The 24,647-nt window shown below is 38.8% G+C and overlaps 1 protein-coding gene across 1 annotated transcript in view; it reads left to right on the top strand.

The window, feature by feature from the left end:
• The first annotated feature begins 2,213 nt into the window (after window positions 1-2,213).
• sgcz (sarcoglycan zeta) overlaps window positions 2,214-24,647 on the top strand; it is a 390,798-nt gene continuing 368,364 nt past the window's right edge. Inside the window, exon 1 of the mRNA XM_018095591.2 lies at window positions 2,214-3,116. The gene's annotated coding sequence lies outside the window, so the exon portion shown is untranslated. The remainder of the gene's footprint in view (window positions 3,117-24,647) is intronic.

Here is a 24,647-nt window from a genome sequence, read left to right as displayed (position 1 = left end):
TTTTGTAGTGCCCTGTGATGAATATCATGTTCTAGTCTATTTCTTCAGAGTTAAATCTGAATCACGCATCCATAATATTATTAGAAATGGGTACATTAAAAGGTAGCCTTCATTTGCTGGTTCATCAGCTGTGTAAACAGAGGAAAGAACAGTTCAGCTTTTAACTCTGCTCTCATCCTGTTCTCATCAACCCGTTGGCCTTCCTCTGATATGAAAAGCCTGAGTTATGATTGTTAGAGCCTTTGGGCAGGCCTGCTCATTGGTCACCTCCATCTGTGAGCCTCTAAATCCTCTTCCCTTGCCCCAGGGGATGAGGAGCTGGCACCACTTCCATGTAGAACAGGAATAGGAGGAGGTGGACAGGCAGCATGGTGCCCTGTGCCCTGTTATTTTGTGCTGCTCCTACATCTGATATTTTAGGCTGAAGTTCCCATATGTGACCCTGGTTGCCCCTACAGTGTTTTTACACTGTTGCCAACTGGTCTTTGGACTGTTTCATAAAAAATGTCCACATGGCTAAAGTGCTGGCCACCACCTTGGTTGGCTTGGTAACCAGAGGCTGTTGGGCCCCAGCTGTTTGCATACCTCCCAACTGTGCCTTTTTTATCTCTCTTCTAGATTGCTGTTTAATTGTCCCATGTTGACCTGCTTGTCCTTGGTTTTTCTCAGCTCCCTGCCCCAAAAATCCAATATGGTCATACATTCCATTGTGGAAAGCATGACCATCTTGGATATTTGACATGAGCGAGGCAGAGAGAGACAAGCAGCATGAGAGTAGCAGGGAAGAAGATGTTTGGTATTGGTATTGTGCCTGTCAAGTGTAGGTGAGGGAATGCTTTCAAACTTTCCATTTATGTATTTGCCTTACTGGCATGTATTGGGTTAATGGAGTGTTCAATGGTTAATTTTAGTGATCTTACTGGCTTGGCTGGGGTTAAAAGAATACTAATTGGCCATTTCTACAGTAGTTATACTGGCACATCTTGGACCAATATGCAGATTATTCATTTTTCTTAATAAATTTACTGCCACTTCTGGGGTTAAAATGCCTGTTAATTGTGATTATACTGTTTCATCTGGAGTTAATATGTTTGTTATCCATTTTCTGTAGTAAATATACTGATACATCTTGGGTTAAAATGCCATTATCTATTTTATCTAGTGACTATAGTGTCTTGTCTGGGGTTAATATGCTTATTATCCATTTTCTGTAGTATATATACCGGCACATCTGGGGTAAGAGGAGGGAGCCTGGGTGAGACAGTCTATCGCTGCCCCTGCCTGCTGTGATTGTATGGATCACCCCGGGAAAGCAAAAAATCCAGTATAGTCCTGTGTGTGCCGGGTACCCAGTGCTGCCTGCTTCTGCAATTGCAACTATTGCTGCAGTTGCAGCTGCTGCTTCCCAATATTGCCCAGACTCGGCACAGCACCTGGAAGGGCTCAAATCCCATTGGTTCATGTTGAAGGCGAGGGTAGGATAATATGATATATGCATTTTTCACACTGTGCATTTGTTCCCCATGAAACTGACCACATGGCAAATTTTAGATGTGGTTTCACAAAAATTATCACCGGGGTGAAACACGGATATTCTCGAGGAAACCATACATTGTGAAAAAGTTTGCTCATAATTAAAAAAGATGACATTTTTACTTTAGGTTTTATACCTTCTTCAGCACAATATTTTTTTATACAGAACAAACTTTAAGCAAACTTTTTAAGGATACAGTGGTACGGAGGGCCAGAGGTCCTATTCAATCAAGGTTGCACTAGGTGGAATCCAAACTGCACACTGAAGTCTGCCAACAAAAGTCTTTTGCACCACTTTAAAGAAAGGGACGTACATATTTTAAATGTAAGACTTTGTGAAAAAGTTACATCAAATTGTGAAATTTGCAGAAAATGTGTTGCATTCTGGATAAATTGGCAAATATTCAAAGTTTTACACCGGTGAAATTTGACCCGGCAAACAGATGCAAATATACTCCAGTTCCAGACCTTGTCCTACTCACATGTCAGTAAATTGCAGATGTGTGGAAAGTTTCATTTTTGGTAAAAATAGACCAAATCGTATTTATTTATACACCCCTATCTACTAGGCTTAAAATGTACAGATGATTTCATGTGTTTTGTATTTCAGCACCACGGATAGCAAGACTGCCTGCCTGCTAGCGAGCTGTTCGCAACCCCACCCACCCATATAGGCTGCCGCTGCCTGCACTGAGAGCCCGGCCGGCTACAGACTGTGTCACACACAGCACAGGAAATCCTGAACGACTGCCAGCTTGCAGAAACATCAGCGATTCTTTGGCAGATCCCCCCTTGCAAGCCAACGTGAGTGTGCCTGATGAGAAAGGCACTAGGACCTGGCAGGCATGGGAAGGCTTGAGAGAGAAATCCCTTCAGTGCGGGCGCAGAGAAGAGAGGATCGAAGTCAGTCACCTGCTGGTGAAGGACAGTAAAGCAGTGGAGGGAACCAGAAAGAGAAAGCTCATCCTGCTCCGACAGCTGCCCCTTCTATCTTCAGCTTCTCCCAACTCTCGCAACGTAACCTTCACAGGAACCCCTCTTCCCCCGAGACTCCTCAGCTCATTTGCTACTGCTGGAAGCGACACGACGCCAGACGCATGTGATCGCAGGCAGTACTTAGCAAGGTCTGTTGGTGGAATTAATCAGTACTGTCTTATGCATTCTGGGTGCTAATTTAACTAGGAGAGGATCAAGAATCGCTTCTTAGCCGGTGCCCGATCTCCAGTTTGTGAACATTTTCCTGAATTTGCTGCATGATGCTGCCCAGGGAAACAGTGCTTTTCCATAGGATGCAGTGATTTGCCAGTTTGTAGCTTCTCACGGAAAGGGTACAGATAGTGATAGCCTGCAGCCTATTGCTACTCGGAGGTGAAAAGACAAGGGACCTGGGTGAAATGGATCACCTGTAGATTGGACCCTAGTGGAGCACTTTAACTGATTTTTCTTGCATATATATTTATATATATTCTCCCGACCCACGTTGGATCATGAGCCTGGAAGGGACTGCTGGGGTCTGAGAACTCTGACAGCCAAGAATCTACAAACTGCCAACTTCCTCCGCTTTTCCCAGGGTGGGCACCAAGGTAGGCACTGCTTAGGCTGCTTCTCTTCATCATTGTGCCAAGATGATTATGGGCTCCATAAACAATGTGAGATTTTAAAGTACCTGGAGGGCAAGAGACAAACTTATTTGAGGGTGGCAGGTAATCTCAAACTTTGTATACACTCCCCTAAGTGTCATTTTGACAAAGTTGTCATCAAATAATAGTGTAGAGATGTATTTTGTGAATGGAAACCACATGGTACCAGCAATGCTATGATTAGCAGCCAGTAAAGAAAAAAGCTGCTACCTAACAAAATCACTGTCAGTCCCAGATGAGATATATAGGACAGTCTATCCCAGGTGACATATAAAGCACAGTCTGTCCTAGGTCAAATACAGCTCAGTCTACTACCTGCCTTGGTAATGCCCAGACTGGCACAATCAGCGATCTGTGCACTCCCCACTTTCAGTCTCTGGCAGGGACACACACTGCACAATGCATGGACTCAGATTTACATAGTAGCTCCTCTGTATTCAGTGCTCTAGCCTGGAATGTCTCACCCAAACTTGCCAATGTCTAGCACTCTCCGGCCCCATGGCTGTATCCACGATTGCTGCTGAAATACACAGAATGATTCATTGCTATTCCTAGGCTAGTTTCAGCTTCCTGATAGAATGGTCAAAGGAGATTCGACTAAAGGTCTTAAAACAAAATCATATTTTTTTAAGAACAACTTTGGTCATTTCTTATAATATACACTTCAGCACTATGTTATATTGGTAAAATAATGAATTCGGTGATATTTTTTGGCAATAGGCCTTTTGCTGTTTTTGCTGAAATTGCCACCCTGAAGGTGGTCCCTTGCTTAAATGAATTTGTATCCAAGGACCTTTCACCTGCCATAATGTGAGCAGCACATAGTTATGTAATATGGCTGCTGTATCTCATATACATACATATTACATATCGTGGTTGTAACAGTTTGGGCTATAAAGGGAGGGGATCCTTAGAGCAAAGAGGTGAAGTATCTACGGTATGAAATGACAGTGTGGATTTGGTTGTGCTGTTGGTTAACACTCAGGTTATGACTGTATTGTGGGTGAAAAGCTGCTGTACCAGAAATGAAAGGGAAAATACCATTTGCCTTTATAGTATATGGGCAATTTTTCTTTCTAATCTATAGTTCCTTGTCTCCTACACACACACACGTTTTCTTTGTAGTCCTAATGGGTATTATTACTATTAAAACACATTGGGGTTTTTTTTTTGTTTATAGAAATAAACCAGTGGGCTGTGAGTGTTACAAAGAGTATTTAGTTGGGAGTTGTCAGCACAGTGAATGCAGTGGAGCATGACTTTCCTTCTTCCCAGCCATGTGAAGGTATTCCGCACTTGTATTCCGCACTTGTATCCCGCACATTCTATGCTGTCTGGGCTCAGTGCTTGGAGTTACACAGAGCTAATTGTGCTCGAGAAATGCACAAATTCTGCAGCCTGAATTTTCATTATACAACCCAGCTGGCACACTTGAACCGGGAAGGGTGGGGGGGATAAATATTTAACCCTTCTTTCTATCCAAATCCTTAGAATGTATATATATACATTATATATATATATATATATATATATATATATATATATATATATAAAGAGTATATATATATATATATCTAGGAAATGCTTCAGTTTTAAATACTTGTGTGTACAGCAGGCATAGTTCCTATGAAGTAATCAGGTAGACTATTATATAATCAATATATATATAACATAGTCAGGAGCTATTTAAATGCTTTCATATATGCTTGCTGTAACTAACTGGGCTTTAAATCCACAATACTTTTAAATAGTGGACTGGAACATTGCCAGGGTGATTAATGGCATTTTGTTTTGCACATTGGAATGTGTGGGGATTACCTTAAGGGGGGGAGCAACCACACCGCTGCATATTAATGTTTTTATCACTGTATCAATATGGAAGCATTATGATGGTGCTTGGGAAATGTCGAGATTTATTTTCCCTCTGCGTTTATGGCTGAGTTACAGAATGAAGACACTTTGATACTTGGGCTGATTTGTTCTGCAGAGATAAATCAAGCAAACTCAGGATGCATTATTCATTATTCTACATCAGCGATGTTCATCCAGTAGCCTAACAGCTGTGCTTGAGCAGTGCCTTATCCCCTGAGTGTATGCCAGATATAGTTCTGCCTTAGGGTCACTGCTTTAGGGTTCAGGGTTGGACATCGTTGTCATAGGCTACGGGTGCACCCAGTGAGTTTGAGGAGGTCCTAGTGATAAAGCACTCAGCACCTAAACAGGGACATTTCCCATGAGTGGACCATTACCCAGCATTACCCAGCAGCACTCCCTACAATGTTTACTTTTCCACATTACAGTGTGGTATATAGACAGGCAGTATTTTTGTGATTTTTTTTTTTAACTTACAGTTTGTGGTTTCATAACAAACCAAGTGAACAATATTTTTAATCAGTTGTTTCCTTTACTGTATTATTGGAGGTAAAAGAAGAAATAGTGGCAGTAAAGTGAGTCAGCAAAGTGTCACATACTGTAGGGTGGGTAAGTGTACACAGGTGACTGAGTGAGTGGAATGGTTTCACTATGGAGTGTGGTCACAAAAATACAGTCTTACTATTGAGATTAATGACAAACTATGGAACTATTTTATGATATTTATGTTATAGGAGAGTTTTCCCACATGTACACTGATTGGACAAGGTAATATGTAAAAGGACTATAATTTTCATATATTATAGTCACCATTGGCTGGTTGTAGCCTAAACACTGATGTGCTTAATGCTTTTAGAAGAATTTAACAAGAATGTGTAAAGCAAAAACCGCTTAACCTATGACTTACAAGTACTGCTAATCAAAATGTCTGTGAATCAGTCATTTCATTGATGGTAATAAGTGTGTTATTAATAAGTAAGTTAATAAGTGTGTTGTTTCCACACCCCAGAGGATGCCGTCAATGACAATTGCCACCTCATTTATGGTTATCACTTAGAAATGCACCGGTTTCCTGATTTTTTTTTGCGTGTCACTATGGTCCATGGTCCAGGTTATCATTATATAAATAGGCAGATACTGGTGACTCCACTCAAGCAGCATCATTCTACCCTAAGCCTATAACAGGAGCAGGTACCGTAAGCAGCCATCTTTGGAACAATCACATGTAGCTTCGATACAAGAATGTGTAGGACCAACAATCTGTAATTTTTACATAAACGAGTGTTACATCATTGCCAGGAAAGATGCAGAAAAGACAACATAACATTCATAACATGTTCTATTTTCCTGCCAGTGTTTTAGGTCTAAATACAATAAAGACATATGGACTATGAAACTCAAACAGTGAGATTAGTGCTATTTTATATATATAGGCATATGAGAGTGTGTGGGTGTACTGTATATACACGCAAACATGATACTTCAGTGTAAATCCATTCTTATGAGACTTACAAAGAAGCAAGTGTAACCAGACGGTTTCCATGTCTATTAAACCACTCGGTGCTACCATGGATAGATTTAGATTTCTTCATTTTATTTAAAAACTCTTTACAAACCATGTAAATCAAAAAAGGAAATTAAACAGAAATATAGTATGGAATGTTCACTCCAAATAATTCTTCCATTTAAGGGACCCTTTGGTAAAAGTTGGACATAGCATAGCTGCTTGCACAGGAAGAACAAAGTAGCAAATCAGGTTGCTAGGGGACAACTGCTAAGTTACAAGGTGACCTGGCAACTACAAAGGAAGCATGGGAAATGCTTTTGCTCCACAAACTAAAGAAAATTAATAATGAAATAAAAACATGGACTAAAAATGGACAAAGTTGAAGAATTAATTTACTGCTTGTTAAACTATAAACGTATCTTAAATCACTAAGGGGAACTAAAGCCGTGAAAAAACATTGCTTGTGCTAATTACGTACTGTATGTGTTATAGGGCGCATTTGCTTTTTCCCCATTCAAGAGCAGCCCTATTACAAAGTTTTAGAAACCTTACACTGTAATTTCTGCATATTTAACAAAAACAGATAGTAATATTAAAGTCCTTTTTGACACTTAACCCATAACCCATATTTTTAACTGCTTGGACCCTTCTACCCACAACCCAATTCGCTACACACTGTCAACAGTATACCAGAAGTGTTGTTGCCATAAACCAGAGTGACATCATCAGGGATGTGCAGGGCAAAAAGGATCAAAGGTAAAACTTTGCGTGTTATACAAAACGGTCACAAGGCGGCACTGTGAATTTTGTGAATATGTGTTGTTGTTTTTTTGTTTCCTCTTCCTTCCAGAATATTGTTCTTGGTTTGATTTACAAGTAAATCTTCTCACAAGTTTCTGTGCTGAGTATTCCCTGTGTAATGATAAAGACCACCAATTCCAACAGGTTATGTGCCCAGACACAATCCAGCTCAGCAAACAGAATGACAAAAGGAATCTTGTACTGTCAAGGAAGTGAGACAGACATGGAAAACTGCTCAGAACTGAAACTAGCAGTGGCTAAACTGAATAATGAGTATTATCAACTGCTGAAGATTGAAGTAGAAATACTGCTATCCAGAGATGACTTGTGGGAAGTTTTAACTACTAATTGACCAGATGTTAATCACCAGGAATGGGATAAGTAAAACAGACAGGCACGGGCAACAATAAGCCTGTTAGTGGAAGATGCCCAGCTTTCTTCATATAAGGCATCAGAATACTGCTAAAGGCATGTGGGATGCATTGCAAAAGTTACACGAAAGAATCAGCCTGAACATTAAGCTATTCCTGCTAAGGAGACTATGCCAGATGAGACTAGGCACAGAAAATGACATGCAGGAGCATATAAATGCAATGCTGGAGGTTGTGTCACAACTCTGGTCAACTGGAAAGGATATAAAAGCCATGTTTCAGCCATACTTCTGTGCACTTTACCTGACTCATACGGGGCACTGATTAATGCTCTGGAGACAAGGCCTGAAGCTGAACTAACACTAGAATTTGTCAAAACCAGGCTTAAAGATAAATACAGACACAGGAGGAGCAAGCTATTGGCAATACAGACTGTAATACTGAGACAGTCTTTATACCTGACAAAAGATATTGTGTTGTCAACATGTCCAAATACCATGAGCTGCAAGTGCAGCTTCAAAGCTGCAAGAGCAACTTCTCCGCAAGTAACCCAGAACTGATCTTTAAAACCACTTGACCTTATTCACAGTGAGTGTTTGACAAACTGCAGGACTATGTGACAAAGGCAAGAAACACATTTTAGAAGTGATAATGGAGGTGAATTCACTGGACTCAAAGTAGAGAATTTATTGAAGCAACATGCGATAGAGCATCAGAAAACAGTCCCATATACACCAGAACAGTATGGGGTAGCTGAAAGGAGAAATAGAACCCTGACAGAAATGATCAAATGTATGCTGACTAATTCTGGACTATCCGAAAAATATTGGGGTGAAGTAGGCATGACAGCTTCTTACCTACAACACAGATTATAGCATGAAAACACCATATGAACTCTGGCGTTGGTGGGAAACCAGCTGTAAAACACATCAGAGTTTTTGGGTGCAAAGCCTTTTTGTACATTCCAGAGGAGAAATGCAGAAAACTTCAAAATTGGGCAGTGGAAGTGTCCAAAGATCCACAAGTTGCTTATCATGTACTAAGATATGTTGAAATGACTTGACTTGGGCCAAGTCAAGTGAAGGAGAACTGTACTGAACAAGTAACATGTACATCTCCAGAACAAATAACTGAAGTTGGACTGAATCATACACCACAGATGAACAGACACAACCAAGTCCTGACACTGAACCAAGGTGTCAACAAGAGAGAACAAAGGTGAACCACCTGCTCGACTTTCATAAAAAGCAAATACAGCCTGTACATGTGAACCTACATGTTGGGAAGACATATCTCAACTTCCAGAAGGGGAGGCCAATAAATGGATAAAGTCTGCTTAAGAGGAGATTAAATCTTTTCATAACAATCAAGCCTAAATCAAGAGCAGACAGGTTTAACACAGATGTTTGAGTGTATTGCACTTGTGAAGACAGAGCAAGTCAACCTACGACCCAAACACATTGATAAAAGGTATCATTTTGTGAGAGCAAAGACAGCTTGTCTTACAGTATTGTTCAACTGAAAACATGATTGCAGATATCCTTACCAAGCCTCTGCCTGCAAAGAGACACCTGGAACTGTTAAAGAAGATTGCTTTAAAGGAATACTGTCATGAGAAAACATTTTTTCATTCAAAACACATCAGTTAATAGAGCTTCTCCAGCAGAATCCTGCATTGAAATGTTTTTCAAAAACACAACCAGATTTTTTTTATATTTAAATTTGAAATTTCACATGGGGCTAGGCATATTCTTCATTTCCCAGGGTGCCACAGCCATGTGACCTGTGCTCTGATCAACTTCAGTTACACTTTACTACTGAGCTGCAAGTTGGAGTGATATCATCCCCCTCCCTTCCCCCCCAGCAGCCAATCAGCAGAACAATGGGAAGGGAGCAAGATAGCAGCTCTCAGTAGATATCAGAATAGCACTCAATAGTAAGAAATCCAAGTCCGGCTTGGGACTCCTCCAGTTACATGGGAGTAGGAGAAACAATAGGTTACCTGAAAGCAGTTCTAATGTGTAGTGCTGGCTCCTTCTGAAAGCTCAGGCTCAGGCACAATGCACTGAGATGGCGCCTTCACACCAATATTACAGCTAAAAAATACATTTGTTGGTTGAAGAATAATATTTTAAATGGTAGAGTGAATTATTTGCTATGTAAACAGTGTAATTTAGAAATACAAAGTACACCATAAAAATCATGACAGAATCCCTTTAAGCCTTTCGCTGTTGAGAAGGGGTGTTGGAATATATGCCACAGCATTCATGCTTAAGCTATGCGTGCTATACAAAACAGTCACAAGGTGGCAGTGTGAATGTTGTGAATATGTGTTGTAGATGATTTTTTGCTTTTGTATTACTGCACTTATTGTTTTTCTGTTTCCTCTTCCTTCCACCATATTGTTCTTGGTTTTCCACACTGTGCAATATGTTCTGTGTTATCCCTTAATGGTTCACTAGTTGCTGTGCTGAGTACTCTCTGTGTAATCATGATAAAGACCACCTCTGCCAACAAGATTTGTGTCTGTTTTGCACTTGCAATTTCACTTGCATTTGTTAATGAGATTTCAGGGTTCAGACAGGATTTCAGGTCATGTGCAGGAAACCAGGCCTTTAGTAATAATATAACACATAATTGTATTGCTCAGCTGTATCAAAAGACACTGAGCGAGTTCTGTTTTCCATTATGGTGTGTACAATTTTTAATATTTTATTAAGCAAGTTCATGCAGGTCATTTTTAAATTTACTGGCACTCCCACTCATTTATTTGTATCTTTCTAGTAGTGCTAAATGACATACTTCCTCACTTATCAGTGATATTACTGTATAGTGTATATTGATCCATCTCCAGCATTAGTGCATTTTGAAATGTTATTGCATTAAAGGGCAAATGACTAATGTTTATCTTTCATCCATTTTCCTTTTATTAGTAAATGTATGAGACTTGTTCGCCAGAATGCTCGGGACCTGGGGATTTATGGATAAGGGATCTTTCCGTAATTTGGATCTCCATAACTTAAGTCCGCTACAAATCATTTAAATATTGAATAAACCCAATATGATTGTTTTTCCTCCAATATAGATTCATTATATCTTAGTTGGGATCAAGTACAAGGTACTGTTTTATTATTACAGAGAAAAAGGGAATCATTTTTAAAAATTAGAATTATTTGCTAATAATGGAGTCTATGGAAGATGGCCTTCCGTAATTCGAAACTTTCTGGATAACAGGTTTCCCGCTAAAGGATCCCATACCTGTACTGGTATGGGACCTGTTATCCAGAATGCTCTGAACCTGGGGTTTTCTAGGAAAAGGGGTCTTTCCCTAATTTGTATCTCCATACCTTACATCTACTAAATATATATTTTAAACATTGAACAAACACAACAGGATTGCTTTGCCTCTAATAAGGATTAATTATCTTAGTTGGGATCATGAACAAGGGACTGTTTTATTATTACAAAGTAACAGGAAATCATTTTTATAGATGTGATATCTATTTCTCTATTGATAGGGCCTTCCCATAATTCTAAGCATTCTGGATAACAGGTTTACAGATAATGGATCTTACAATATAAAAGAATATAACAGAAATACAGCAGCACTATAACTTCTGCGGTGTTTAACCAGGATTTTTGGTAAAAGGTGACCTGGGCCATTGTGCCACTTTATTTGGCAAAGCCCATAGCACGTTGGCATAGCTGATCCTCCCCCTTTCCTCATAGTCTGTTTGTCTTACAATTAGTTAATTAAATTTCTTCTTCTGGAGATTGCTTAGTGTGCCTTTCTGACTTAGCAACCTGCCAGACATACTGTTTAATGTAGGAAAATAGTGCCTCTTAGAAAGCAAAATCTTTTCCATTAGATAAAAGAAGGCCTCCCCAGGCAGCACTGTAGTGAATGTAAATGACCCTTTCAGCTGAAAAGTAATTGATCCTGCTCAGTGTTTTGTGAAACAAGTGCTCTAGTCCTGTGGGTGTACCCAGACTCCCTTCCATAAAGCAAGATAGAACTGCCATCATAGAGTGCCAGGAAATACATTTTCATCTGTAAAAAATTACTTTTTACTCTGAGCCCTTTAAACTTGACTGTGATTTTAAGGCTCGTTTATGACTACAGCCACAGTTGTGGTTGCACAAAAATGGACACAGTCTTGCGTGTATTTACACCATTCATTATTGCACCTTAACAGACTGTCTAAGTGCCATTGTGCCCACCCAGTCTGTGTGCATGAATGGCATGCAAGTGTGTCTATTTACACAAATAGGTGCTGGTAATTTTATGGTTCCCACTGCAGCTGTCAATAAGCAAAGCATGCTTGCGCCTAATGAGAAACGCACCAATTGCATGTAAGGACATCTATAGGAAACGGTGCCTGAGGAAAGCGGAGAGGATCATCAAAGACTCCAGTCACCCTAGCCACGGACTGTTCCAACTACTTCCGTCAGGCAGGAGATATAGTAGCATCCGGTCCCGAACCAGCAGGCTGAGGGACAGCTTTTTCTATCAGGCCATCAGACTGCTGAACACTGACCACTAACACTTCATAGACACTTGAGCAACACTACGACACTATTCATGTGCACTCATTCTTATATTTTGTACATACATTATACATGCCTACTCATGTGCATATTTATTCTATATTTTGTACTCCACTGCTGCTTGTGAAGCTTGCACACAAGAATTTCACTTACATGTATGGTACCAGTGTACCAGTAATATGATGTGACAATAAAAGTGATTTGATTTGATTAAACGCGAATACGATGGCATATGTTTTACTCATCTGGTGCGAATGCATTAAACACAACTCCCCCACAATTATGCTGGAATTATGGAGAATATGCTGCACTCTGGGTGAAAAAACATGGCAAATTCTACAAGCCTAAATTTGCATGAGCCCTTTAGTCCTATCAAGGACTTTTATTAAAAGTGTGAAAACCCTATTATTGTCCAAATCAGATTTTAGTAAATCCCCCCCCCCTCATAGTCAACTGTATTAAGAAAAGTTGCCACACTTCCCTTTTGTAACCTACAGTATTTGGCTCCCATTCAGAGAACGAGACATTTGGAAGGCCACAAAAGGAATATTAAATGAAACAGTACAGGCAGTTTGGTCACTGAAAATGAGATTATTGCATGAGAATCCATTTTAATCACTCGTGCAATTCTTGCAGCATTTATTGACATAAACTATATGACATGATTACCCTATTCTTCCTGCAGTACGTATAATCAGGAACATTGCTTGGTTTATAGCACTCATAACCAAAATCAAATTATTCATGGAAATGCTGAAAAATGGTGATATAATTATAGCAAGTTTCAGGCTACATTTATCTTTAATATAGATTGGAAGTAAAGTGCTTCCCAACAGAAACTGCAATTAGAATTGCAAAAGCAACCAAATATATCTACAGGGAAGGGCTGAATAGAAAATGTTAGCGAGCGCAGAATGTATTACCTGCCAAACCGAAGGAAACGATTCATTATGCAATTCTGTTATTCGCATTGTGTATTTCATTCAAAAGATTTGTCACAGGCAAAGTTACTGGAACAAATGTCACTACTTTTTGAATATTGTTGAATGCTGTTATGAATATTTGTATTTAAATGTAATATCCTTCAATGTTGCAGCTCTTTAAAAGAGAGCTTAAGCCTTGCTTAATCCTAAATAGAATCATATAGATGGGGTACAAATCACCATATATTAGGTATAGGCAGAGCAAATCCAGCCACTCCAGTGTTATGCAACAGCCTCCAGAGTCCTTGTGTGTAACTTCCACCCCTGGCAGTGGCTTTGTGCATGTCTGGGCAATGAGGCTCCTGGCCACTTGGGCTAGGACTGAGACTCACACATATGTGAAAATGGCTTCATTATAACCTTTATTATAAAATCAGAAGTATATCAAAGGAATGGCATATTTACAGTATGTAGTATTAAAGGAAAACTAAAGCTTAACAAAAAAGTAGGCTAGAATTGCTGCAAGTTATGTTTTGACACTCTGTACCAGCCCAAGGCAGCCATAGCCCTTAGTGGTGAAGATCTGTGCCTCCAATGTGATCTCATTACATGGCAGCTCAGAAACCAGTGCAATTTATCAGAATGTTATAATCAGCTCTGTAGCCTCACCCTCTATGATAGGCAAACCTCATTTTCTGCTTGGTGTTTTCTGACAACCACTAACTTAGCTTAGCTTCTCAACAGCTGCCCGGATCACACTGACACTCCTAACAAAACTCAAGATGGTGACCCCCTATGCACATCTTTGAAGACCTAGATCATAACTGTGTAGGGTTCTGGTAAGATAGCTACCAGTTTTCTCAGGGAATATTCTAGATCTTAGATGGCTAAGGTGGTCCTTAGTATATAAGAGACAAAATTTTCTGTTTCCCTGGCAGTTTAGAGACTGGCTTCACTGTTGAAGCACACATGTGGTCTGGGTCTGTTTTGTGAGATTTTACCTGAGCAAGCTGGGAGGAAAAGATTAGAACCTAGGTTAAGTAGGGCCTAGTATGACAGATAGAATTAGGGCTAGCTAATTGAAGCAGTCTGAGCTCCAGTGAGGAGATTTAGTGGGAGTATTACCCTGGGGCACTACTACCAAGTGTAGTAGACCTAGGGACTAGAGGAGCTTGCCTAGGTTCCACATGAGAGGAATACTGAAAATTGGGGGTCACACTTTCGAGTTAAATAACCCTCCATTCAATGATTAACCCTAAGTGGCAAAGTACTGAATGCTTGAAGCTGTATTTGTAAGTATATGCCTAGCAACTGTGTTCGGTTTCTCCTGCTTAATACTCTTACTGCTCCTAATAAAGCCTTTACTGTTCTACTGTCTTTACCTGAGGGATATAGTTCAGCAACACCCTGCTTCCAGCACACCCGAGGGCCCAGACCTGTAGCTTAAGCTACATGCATGTTTCTTGAAAGATTTATTGGTAAATCTTATAGTCCCTGGAGCATTGGGTACATCCATTTAATTATTGGCTTACAACTGTTATAGTGGTTCTAAATCTTTAGGCTGGGACAGTAAGTTCAGTATATAAAATGCAGCATTTCTACCGTATTTGTTTTACGGGTTTAGTTTAAGAACCAAATGCTCAATTTTTTAACATTAGTTTAAAGGGACAGTATACCCCCTTTTTAACATTGGTTCAGTGAATAGGGCTTGTGCTAAACACACCTTTTGTCTATTCTTTTTTTATATCTGTGATTTCTGTTATTTTTTGCTGCTCTACACAGAGCAACATTGGAAAATAAAACTAAAGCCATAATCTACTTTCTGATCCCAAGGATTAAGATCAAACAAAACAGCAGCCTACTAGGAAGCTTCTGTATAAATAAACCCCTCCATTCCCCCAGCTACAGCCTGCTATCTCTCTAGAGCAACTCATTATACAGTGGCTTCCCAGTGAACTGCTGGTTTTGTTTGACTTTATTCCTTGGCATCAGGGCGTAGTATGTGGGTTTAGTTTCATTTTGAAATGTTGCCCCGATTAGAACAAGAAATAACAAACACCATAGATGGTTCCAAATGAATGAATAGGCCAAAGTTCAACACAATCTATTCATTGAACCAATGTTGTAAAAGGGGTTATGCTGTCCGTTTAATGAATAGGGCTTGTGTTCAACATACTCTTTACCTATTGTTTTAAGAAATATACATGGCTTTTGATATTTTGTGGTCTTAATAATTTTGAAATTGAAAGTAAAGTCACATTCTACTTCAGCTTTGAACTAGCACAATCAAAACAAATGAGAATCCTCTGTACAAGCAAACCCCTTTCTTCCCCCAGCTGGAGCATGTAAGGCTATAAGATAAGAAACAACTCATAATACAGAACTTTTGATTGTGGACTGATTTTTTTTTTTTAATAAAAATCCTTACATATTTCTTATTTAAAACAATAGACAAGGAGTATTTTCAACACTAGCCTTGCTGATTTAAGTAATGTTAAATAAGGGGAGTCTGTATTATAATAACAACATGCCAGAAGCCTTTCAAATTTCAAACTTGTGTGGCAAATTAACTTTACATGCTTCACTTATAACAATTTAGCAGATTCTTTTATTCGTCAGTATGTTTCTTTCTATACATGACACATGTTCCCACCTTCTGAATCTCTTCAAGGATCATTATATGTTCAATTTTCCTGCAGGATTGTACTTAGTACAGGGAAATTACTATGCTGGCCTAGTTTTATGGCATGACAAACAGGAAACCAAATAGACTATATTTTCTGTGCCAATATCTTTGGAGACTTCCTACTCTTATGCATAAATCAAAAGGTATATAAGCTCTGAATTGCTTAAAGCGCGAGAAATAGGGAAGGGAGGGGGCAGGGAAAAAATATAGTGTAGCGGCTTCCTCATGTGGATTAAAAATGTCAAAGTTATGAAAGGAGATTGCACTTACACCAATAAAGCACATGAACAACTCACGTGTAATGCACAGTAGGCCAATTAATAAACTGCAAGCAAATCTTTTTTAAATCTTTGGTGTCAATTTATTCCCCTGTATTTTGGCCGTGGTAAATAAATACATATACCCTAGTTAGTGTAAACCTGGTGATTAAAATGTTTCCCTTGACTCCATTTCCAATCAGCCACGATGATCCCTTTTGGTGTATAAATGCACTTACCTGTGCTTCAAAACAGCATGTGTGTATGCTAACCAGTAAAGATGGCAAGTTCTTATAATGCATTTACTGAAATACAGTACTATAACATATCAGTGTTGACAATGCAGAGCTTTGCAGTAAACATGGTAGCAGCTTGACTTTGTGTCCTCTGTCTTCTGGAGGTGATGTCCAACCAGGAGAATGAGCACTTAAAGCAGAAGAAGTTTTATTTGGCTTCAATACAACTGTATATAACTGGCCTGTGGTCACAACCTACAGCCAGTAGAGATCCAATAATGTAGGATGAGGACTGAAAGAGGAAACTGACATACAATCAGTAGAACTTGGACTTTGGTACAAAGACTAGCTCATGGAGATAACTTAATAATCCACCCAGGAAGGAAGAAGATGCAGGCTGTTAGGCTTTGGGAGTTTAAAATTGAGAAATCTTCTGCTTACTGGCTGCTCCGTCTTTACCATTGGGCCAGGAGAGCAGCCAAAAATTTCATGCCAATTCTGACTCTACCACCTGCTTTTCCTTAGTTCATTTTACCTTAATTTATAACATCCCTGCGGTCTAATTGGTTATTTAGGCCAGCCAATTAGCTGTTTCCTATGTAAGCTCTCCCTCTAACTCATTTCCTGGCCTTAGCTTTCTGTCAGGGATTTAAGGGGAAATTCCCAATGCATGGATAGGATAGTGGTTTGTTTTTCAGGTAAGGGATAACTGGATAGACTGGAGTGGGACAGAACAGGATCAAAGAAGCACTTGAGCAGGAACAGGTTCAAAGCAAGGGAGGGTGAGATCAAGGAAGAGCTAGAGCTAGGGGCAAGCCTTATTATTCAAGCTAAAACTACATTAAAGCTCAGGACAGACAAAAAGAGGTACAGGAAGTGCCTAAATAGGGCACAGTTGGCTCTAATTGGCTGGCCTTAAATAACCAATTGGACTGCAGGGATATTGTAGGAAAGGCAGGTCGAAGAGTCAGAATCTGCTGTTTGCTCGCTTTACACACACACAGGATTAAATTGACCCATACTGTAATTGGGGAATTGGCTGTAGTTGGACTTAGTGGTCTGTAACTGTGAGCAATGGCAGGAAGAGTGGAAGACAAACAATCATTAACAACAAGGCTAAACCCGCAAAGTTTTCTCTGGCTCATTTACAAGCTGCACAGGGTCCCTAGTTTTATTACTGACAGGTCATAATATTCTGCTTTATTATAAAACTATAAATAGGACAAGCATTTTCAATAAAAATCCTACTTTTCTCAAGTTAAAAACATGGGTACATTACCCATTAACCACCTGGGAAAGAGAACCAATAACATGCCTTATACACACCTTACCCTTCAAACTCCTATCTTTAGCCCTTACAAGACACAAATGGCACATTTATCTTAAAATTCCCATATTTAAAATGTTTAGATAGTGGAATGTGTGAATTATGCAACAATCAATTTTTGTGGGTCATAGAAAATATGCATCAAACTTATGCCCACTTGGCTCAGTCTGTTAGTGAATCATTGTGAATCAACATCTACATTGCCAGGTTTATGTTGAAAAATGTGCTCAGGGATTTGAGGATCCTCAAACTATTCATTCACAGTTTAACCCCCGTTTTGAGGTGATGCAAAATTAGTTTTGCTGATTTAATTATGATAGCATTAATTAGCCCCTTAATTTATATATTCATATGCATCTCACTGTATTTTTTTTTATTTCATTTTTCCTTGTCATTGTTAAGGAATATATTTTGTGCCATAAATCAAGAAAATGCATATTGTAATGGTATAATAGACTAATTATGTGAAAGTATGGTGAGAGTTGACAGGGCCAGATTTAAATCTGTGGCACCCCTGTGCTGCTTGAAATACCTACCCCCTGTGTGCTCTCACCTCTGCGCACTCACCTCCCCCCATGCTTGCACCCCATCCCTTACCTGGTTGGACATCTCCGCTACTACTACTGTTTCACTAATTGGCTGGGCTGCACTGGGGACTAGGCATGCTGCCCCCAGATCTTTACCCCTAGGCCCTGACCTTTGTGGCATGTTCAATAAGACTGAAATTGTTTCCTTAATGCTGATTTAGTTCAGCCACTCCCTTCTAATATTGCAATATATAACTACAAAATATTAACACAATGTAATAAAAAATCATTAAACTATTCATTTTTCCTCAGTTTATTCATTAGAATTTGAAGACTCTTTAGGTGAAGTTCAGTAATGGTTGGAAATACACTTAAAAAATATCGAGATGTATTTTTACAATAGTTGATGGCTGGGTGAGGATGTTAATTATATTTCACATCTAAAACCCATAAAGGGTTTTAGAACAATATTTTCATCTCCCTAAATTTTGATTCTCTTGTAGTTTCACTATTACATACTTCTTGGATGTACATTGAAACCCAGCTTAGCAAAGGTTGAATAGCTTCTTTTAAATAGTAGCAATGACCCAAAATATATGCAGACATCTGTACCTATGATCACATAAGACTACCCTATAATTTAAGAGAGAATATATACTGATACTAAATAAAAATGAAACAAAAAGAGGAATAAAATATCATTTATTCTGAAATTTACTGAACACAACACTTATGTAGAACACAATTTTAAATATCATGCAAAGACAATGTTATGATAGATGCAAAAGGTTTTTAATTTATTTAATAAGAGATACACATCCAAATTAAATTGTCTTTATAATGTATAATATGAAAAAAAGATAGTGATGGCTGGTTTCCTGCTTTCTCCAACTGAACTGATTACTTTAGACTTTTTGTATAGCTACAGTTCAGTTCTGAAATAAAAGAATGACTAAGGTGTCACTTCAGTTCTTTTATTATTGCAGATGGTGTGGAGTAGTGCAAGTTAAGGGATACTCCTCCTCCCAGAAAAAAAGATATCAAGTGCCCCAAACCCATTATTTTCACTTCCCCTACCCCACCTGCATATGCAATAGGGAAAAGGGGGCTGTTACACAATTAAGTTCCAATTGCAAAAGGGTGAGATGGGCTTAATCTCTACATCACTTGTTTTTATGAGGCAATTGAGGACTACTAAATGGTAGTGTGTTGGGGGTATCCTTAATGGAGAAGGATCTGGGTTTTTTGTAGATAACAAGTTGTCTAATTCCAGGCAGTGTCATTCTGTGGCTACTAAAGCAAATAAAGTGCTGTCTTGTATAAAAAAGGGCATTGACTCAAGGGATGAGAACATAATTTTGCCCCTTTATAGGTCCCTGGTAAGGCCTCATCTTGAGTATGCAGTGCAGTTTTGGGCTCCAGTCCTTAAGAGGGATATTAATGAGCTGGAGAGAGTGCAGAGACTGCAACTAAACTGGTTAGACTGTCGAGTTTGGGGTTGTTTTCTCTGGAAACGAGGCGCTTGCGAGGGGACATGATTACTCTGTACAAGTACATTAGAGGGGATTATAGGCAGATAGGGGGTGTTCTTTTTTCCCTTAAAAACAAACAGCGAACCAGAGGCCACCCCTTTAGATTTGAGGAACAGAGCAACATACGTGGTTTTTCACGGTGAGGGCAGTGAGGTTGGGGAATGCTCTTCCTAGTGGTGTTGTAATGGCAGATTCTGTTAATGCCTATAAAAGGGGCCTGGATGAGTTCTTGAACAAGCATAGTATCCAAGGCTATTGTCATACTAATAACTACAGTTAGTATTAGTGGTTGTATATATAGTTTATGTATGTGAGTGTATAGATTGGTAAGTATAGGTTGTGTGTGCTGGGTTTACTTGGAAGGGTTGAACTTGATGGACTCTCGTCTTTTTTCAACACCATGTAACTTTGTAATTATGGACTGATATTGGGTTTTTTACCTGTACTCCTGTATTCTGTTGATAATAAACATTAGTCTTTTAGTTGTGAATAAATACAAATTGTGGGAACTGATAAATTATTATTATCACGTTTCATTGTTTTTATGAAGGGAGAGCAACATATTTTACAGTTCAATCCAATCTGCTTAAGTGAACAAAAGAGAATCTCAGAAAATTCCACAGAGATGAGAATGGAAACAACAATAAGAGGCCACTTGTACAGACGAAAATAAAACATGACTGGAGAAGATTTATTATCAGTCACACTCTCAGGGATTATAAAGACGTGCTGCTTGTTCCAGAACACAGAGGCAGATGCATGTATTGGCACTGGGATGTTTATAGTTAGTAGGTGAGATACTATGGCCACGATATTCCTTATTACCTCCTATAGCCCTCGTGTAGAGTTATAAGCCACTTACATAGGGTTGACACAGTCAGTAGGATTCCATGTGTATGTCTGCATCTCCTGAAATTTGCACTTTGTCTGCACTGAGAAATAATCTAAAACTTTTATATATCATCATAGTAATCCCCTTGCACTAATCACTATTAAGCAGTAAAGGTTAGATTATATTGACTCAGACAAGAAAAGTAATAACAATCAGTAATGGTTATTGAAAACCAAATTATAGGCAAAAAAGCATGCAAAATAGGTAAATCTGATTTAGAATATATAACGTTGTGCTTTATTTTGCTTGCAGCATGTGTTTACATTATAAATATAAGTACATTATCCAGATGGACAGGTAGAATCAGTAAAAGAAGGGTAATTATCATGTCTACAAGTCTTAAATTCATCATTCATCTTCATTTCAAATGTTTTCCCAGCTAATGATACTGATATTGTGCACAGAATTATAATTCTTTTCTTGAACAGATATATTCTTAATGCCATTCGCATCAACATATTGATTTTCTCTTTGGGTTCTGTTCAATTTGCACATGTGCCGTGTTTAACCCCAAGTCCTTCTAACCTTAAACCACGCACTGTTCTCCACATTCCATGATTATTTGTTGTTTTGCATTTTGCGCATCTGTTATTTTAATCAATCTCCCTTGTTTCCAGTCATCAGAAAGATACATTATTTAAAATGAGTCACATACCCAACAGAAAATTGTGCCTGTTCTGCTATTTTATTTCTCTTTTATTTAGATGGTATGCATAATGTTCTCTGTTTCTGTAAATATGTCATTGACTCAGTCTACTCAAACCACTGGCACTATTACTTCAGAAAAATACATAGCATGTCACCTAAATAAGTGCTGATAGTTCCATCTCAGAGATGACTGACCAGAGACTAGATTGTGAAGTGCCAGTATGTTTCGTGTACACCTTTGGAATTCAAATAAATTCAGTATAGTATAATATAGTATAGGCAAAGATTTTTTTTATCTTCTCATAGAAACAAATTATAATATGAATGTGTAATAAATTATTGGTGTTTGTGTTTTTTAATCTTCCTGAAATATTAAATGACTTGATGACACTCATTTTCTGTGCCACTGAAGTTTACAATCTAATTTCCCCATAGGGTTGCCATCTGTGCCAGCTTTCTTAGCTGGGCAGGGGGCGGGGAGATGCCATGGGAGGTGGGGAAGAAGCAGGCCGGGATGTTGTGGGGTGGGAGGAGGCAGGACAGTGACATAACTGGGGCAATCGCTGATCGCTGTGTCAATGTTACTGAGTCCTGCCTGGTTTGCCTAATTTGGGAAACCTGGCAGGAGATTTTGACCTGGACAGCCCTTTTGAAAACCGGGCAGTCTAGGTCAAACCAGACAGATGCAACCCTACAGTGTTTCCCCACCACTACGCACACTCGTTTTCATGTGTTTTTTGAGCATGGGAGCAAACCTGAGTACCCAGAGGAAACCAACCTAGATATTGGAGAAGATGTAACTCCATGAAGATAGTAAATCCAGGCCTCCAGGATTGCAAGGCAACAGTACCAACTACCATGAAATTGTACTATAAGTTTTGTCACATAGGTGTCTCATCCATGGCTCTGGCAGGCGAATGAATCAAAGTTAATTGGCCAAAAATCTTTCTTTGCTACGATAAATACTAAGAAAAGCTTATAACGGCAATACATTTTATATACAGTCATTGTATATTGATATAATTAACATAATCTACAAACCTGCCTATAGATTAGAGCAAGAGTCAACTGTGAGGATTCTTTATGTGTATCCTAATGTCCCATTGCTCAATATGTTTTGCACTTGGGGAGGCTCAATAGTAAAGACATTAGACTACAGATTTCATAGGAAGATTCCCTGTGATTATATCATCTGTTCCCCTATAAATATCACAATCTACCGACTTAATGTCTCAGCTGGCACCTGGTGAAGGCTAATAAATTAGAATATATTGAGCTAACTGTCATAAAAATGCAGGTTTGCATTTCAAAGATTAAGCATTCATGGCACTAATTACATAAATAACAGTTTTATATTGGTTAATAGCCTACATAATGATATAGTATGTCTTTTTGTTAAACAGATGATCTGAACAAGTGGTAAACATACATTTTTTTAAATGGTTGAAGATTAATGCCTTTTTTGCACTGGATTTTAAAGCTCCAGGGTTAAAGTATACTGTTTTATATAAGGATATGTGGTACTTTGTGATAGACACAAAAGAAGTACAAATATTTATTTTGTTGTTGTTACTGTGTATTACCAAACATTATTGTAACCAGATAAATTGCATACTCTAACATTAAGGGTCTGATTTATTAATGTTACTATTTTTTTCCTTGAATGAATTTTTAGCACAAAAAACAACCTGTATTTAATTACTATAAAACCATGAATTTTAAAAAAAACATGAAATAATACAATGGGAGCGGTCCTTTGCAAATTAAAAAATATTTATTTAATATAAGGTTTTAAAGTTTTTGGGTTAAATGGTATTTTGAGGTATTTATTTTGTTACACAATATTTTTCATTTGTGCTTTTTATAATTGGATTCTGAAATAAATAGGGAGACATTTGTGAATTTAGTCATGGTAGAAAAAACAAGAAAAATACACACATTTTATTCAGATATGGCTGTCCCTAAAGTAACAAAACACAAAGTAAATTTACATCTAGCGTTTTCTGTAATTGATGGTTATTGGTTTACTCACAGGTATAAGATCTCGTATCTAGCAATCCATTGTCCAGAAAGCTCTGAATTACAGAAAGGCCACATAAATATTTAGCAAATAATTCTTATTTTTTAAATTTTAAATAATAAAACAATACCTTGTATTTAATGGTAACTAAGCTGCATGAATCCATATTGGTGGCAAAACAATATTTTTGGGTTTATTTAATGTTTAATTTACTTTTGCAGAAAAAGCTACGCATCTAAAAACTGCCAAACTTTTTCTTATTTAAGAAAGCCAGCGAAAAATACCTCAACTAGCAAGAGTTTTTTTTCCCCAAAACCCCACATGAGTTCCTAAACTCACGTGGGGTTAATTTTATGATTATTTGAGCCCTAAGGTATGGTTCATTATCCGGAAAACCCCAGGTCCCAAGCATTCCAGATAATAGATCCCGTACCTGCAGTAACTTATTTTGGTGATTCTTACATTGTTTTTACATGTGTGTTGCTGTAGGACATGCTGTATCCATTGCTTAATACCATGAGAAAGTACTTAAAGAAAGTTTGTTCTATCTTTTGCATATCTAGTCCTGGTCTTCTAGTGCAAGGAGGGATGTTGAAATCTGTGTGATTATATCCTCTTTTTCTGCTCCGTAAATGATGTCAAGTATAATAAAAAAAATGGAGGCTTCCCAGTAAATGCTACCTGCTGATAGGTTGCTAAATTGCTATAGGTTCCGAGACAAGTAGCAAACCTAAGACTGTTCATTATATTACACCTAGGGGCTGATTTACTAATCCACGAACAGTCCGAAGGCATCCGAAAGCGTTTTTTTCATAATGATCGGTATTTTGCGATTTTTTTCGTAAATTGTTGCGACTTTTTCGTAGCCATTACGACTGTTTCGCAAAATGTTGCGACTTTTTCGTAGCGTTACGACTTCGGATTCATTCAAGCTTCAGTATGGTGACTTTTCTTGGGCCAGGTTGGAGCTGCAGAGTGCAATTGAGCCCTATGGGAGACTTTCCTTGGGCCAGGTTGGAGCTGCAGAGTGCCATTGAGCCCTATGGGAGACTTTCCTTGGGCCGGGTTGGAGCTGCAGAGTGCCATTGAGCCCTATGGGAGACTTTCCTAGGGCCAGGTTGGAGCTGCAGAGTGCCATTGAGCCCTATGGGAGACTTTCCTTGGGCCGGGTTGGAGCTGCAGAGTGCCATTGAGCCCTATGGGAGACTTTCCTAGGGCCAGGTTGGAGCTGCAGAGTGCCATTGAGCCCTATGGGAGACTTTCCTTGGGCCGGGTTGGAGCTGCAGAGTGCCATTGAGCCCTATGGGAGACTTTCCTTGGGCCGGGT

This window comes from Xenopus tropicalis, chromosome 1 (genome assembly GCF_000004195.4).
Source record: "Xenopus tropicalis strain Nigerian chromosome 1, UCB_Xtro_10.0, whole genome shotgun sequence".
NCBI classification, from domain to species: Eukaryota; Metazoa; Chordata; class Amphibia; order Anura; family Pipidae; genus Xenopus; species Xenopus tropicalis.
Note: the sequence above shows the minus strand (reverse complement) of the source record. Positions and strands in the feature narration are given on the sequence as shown.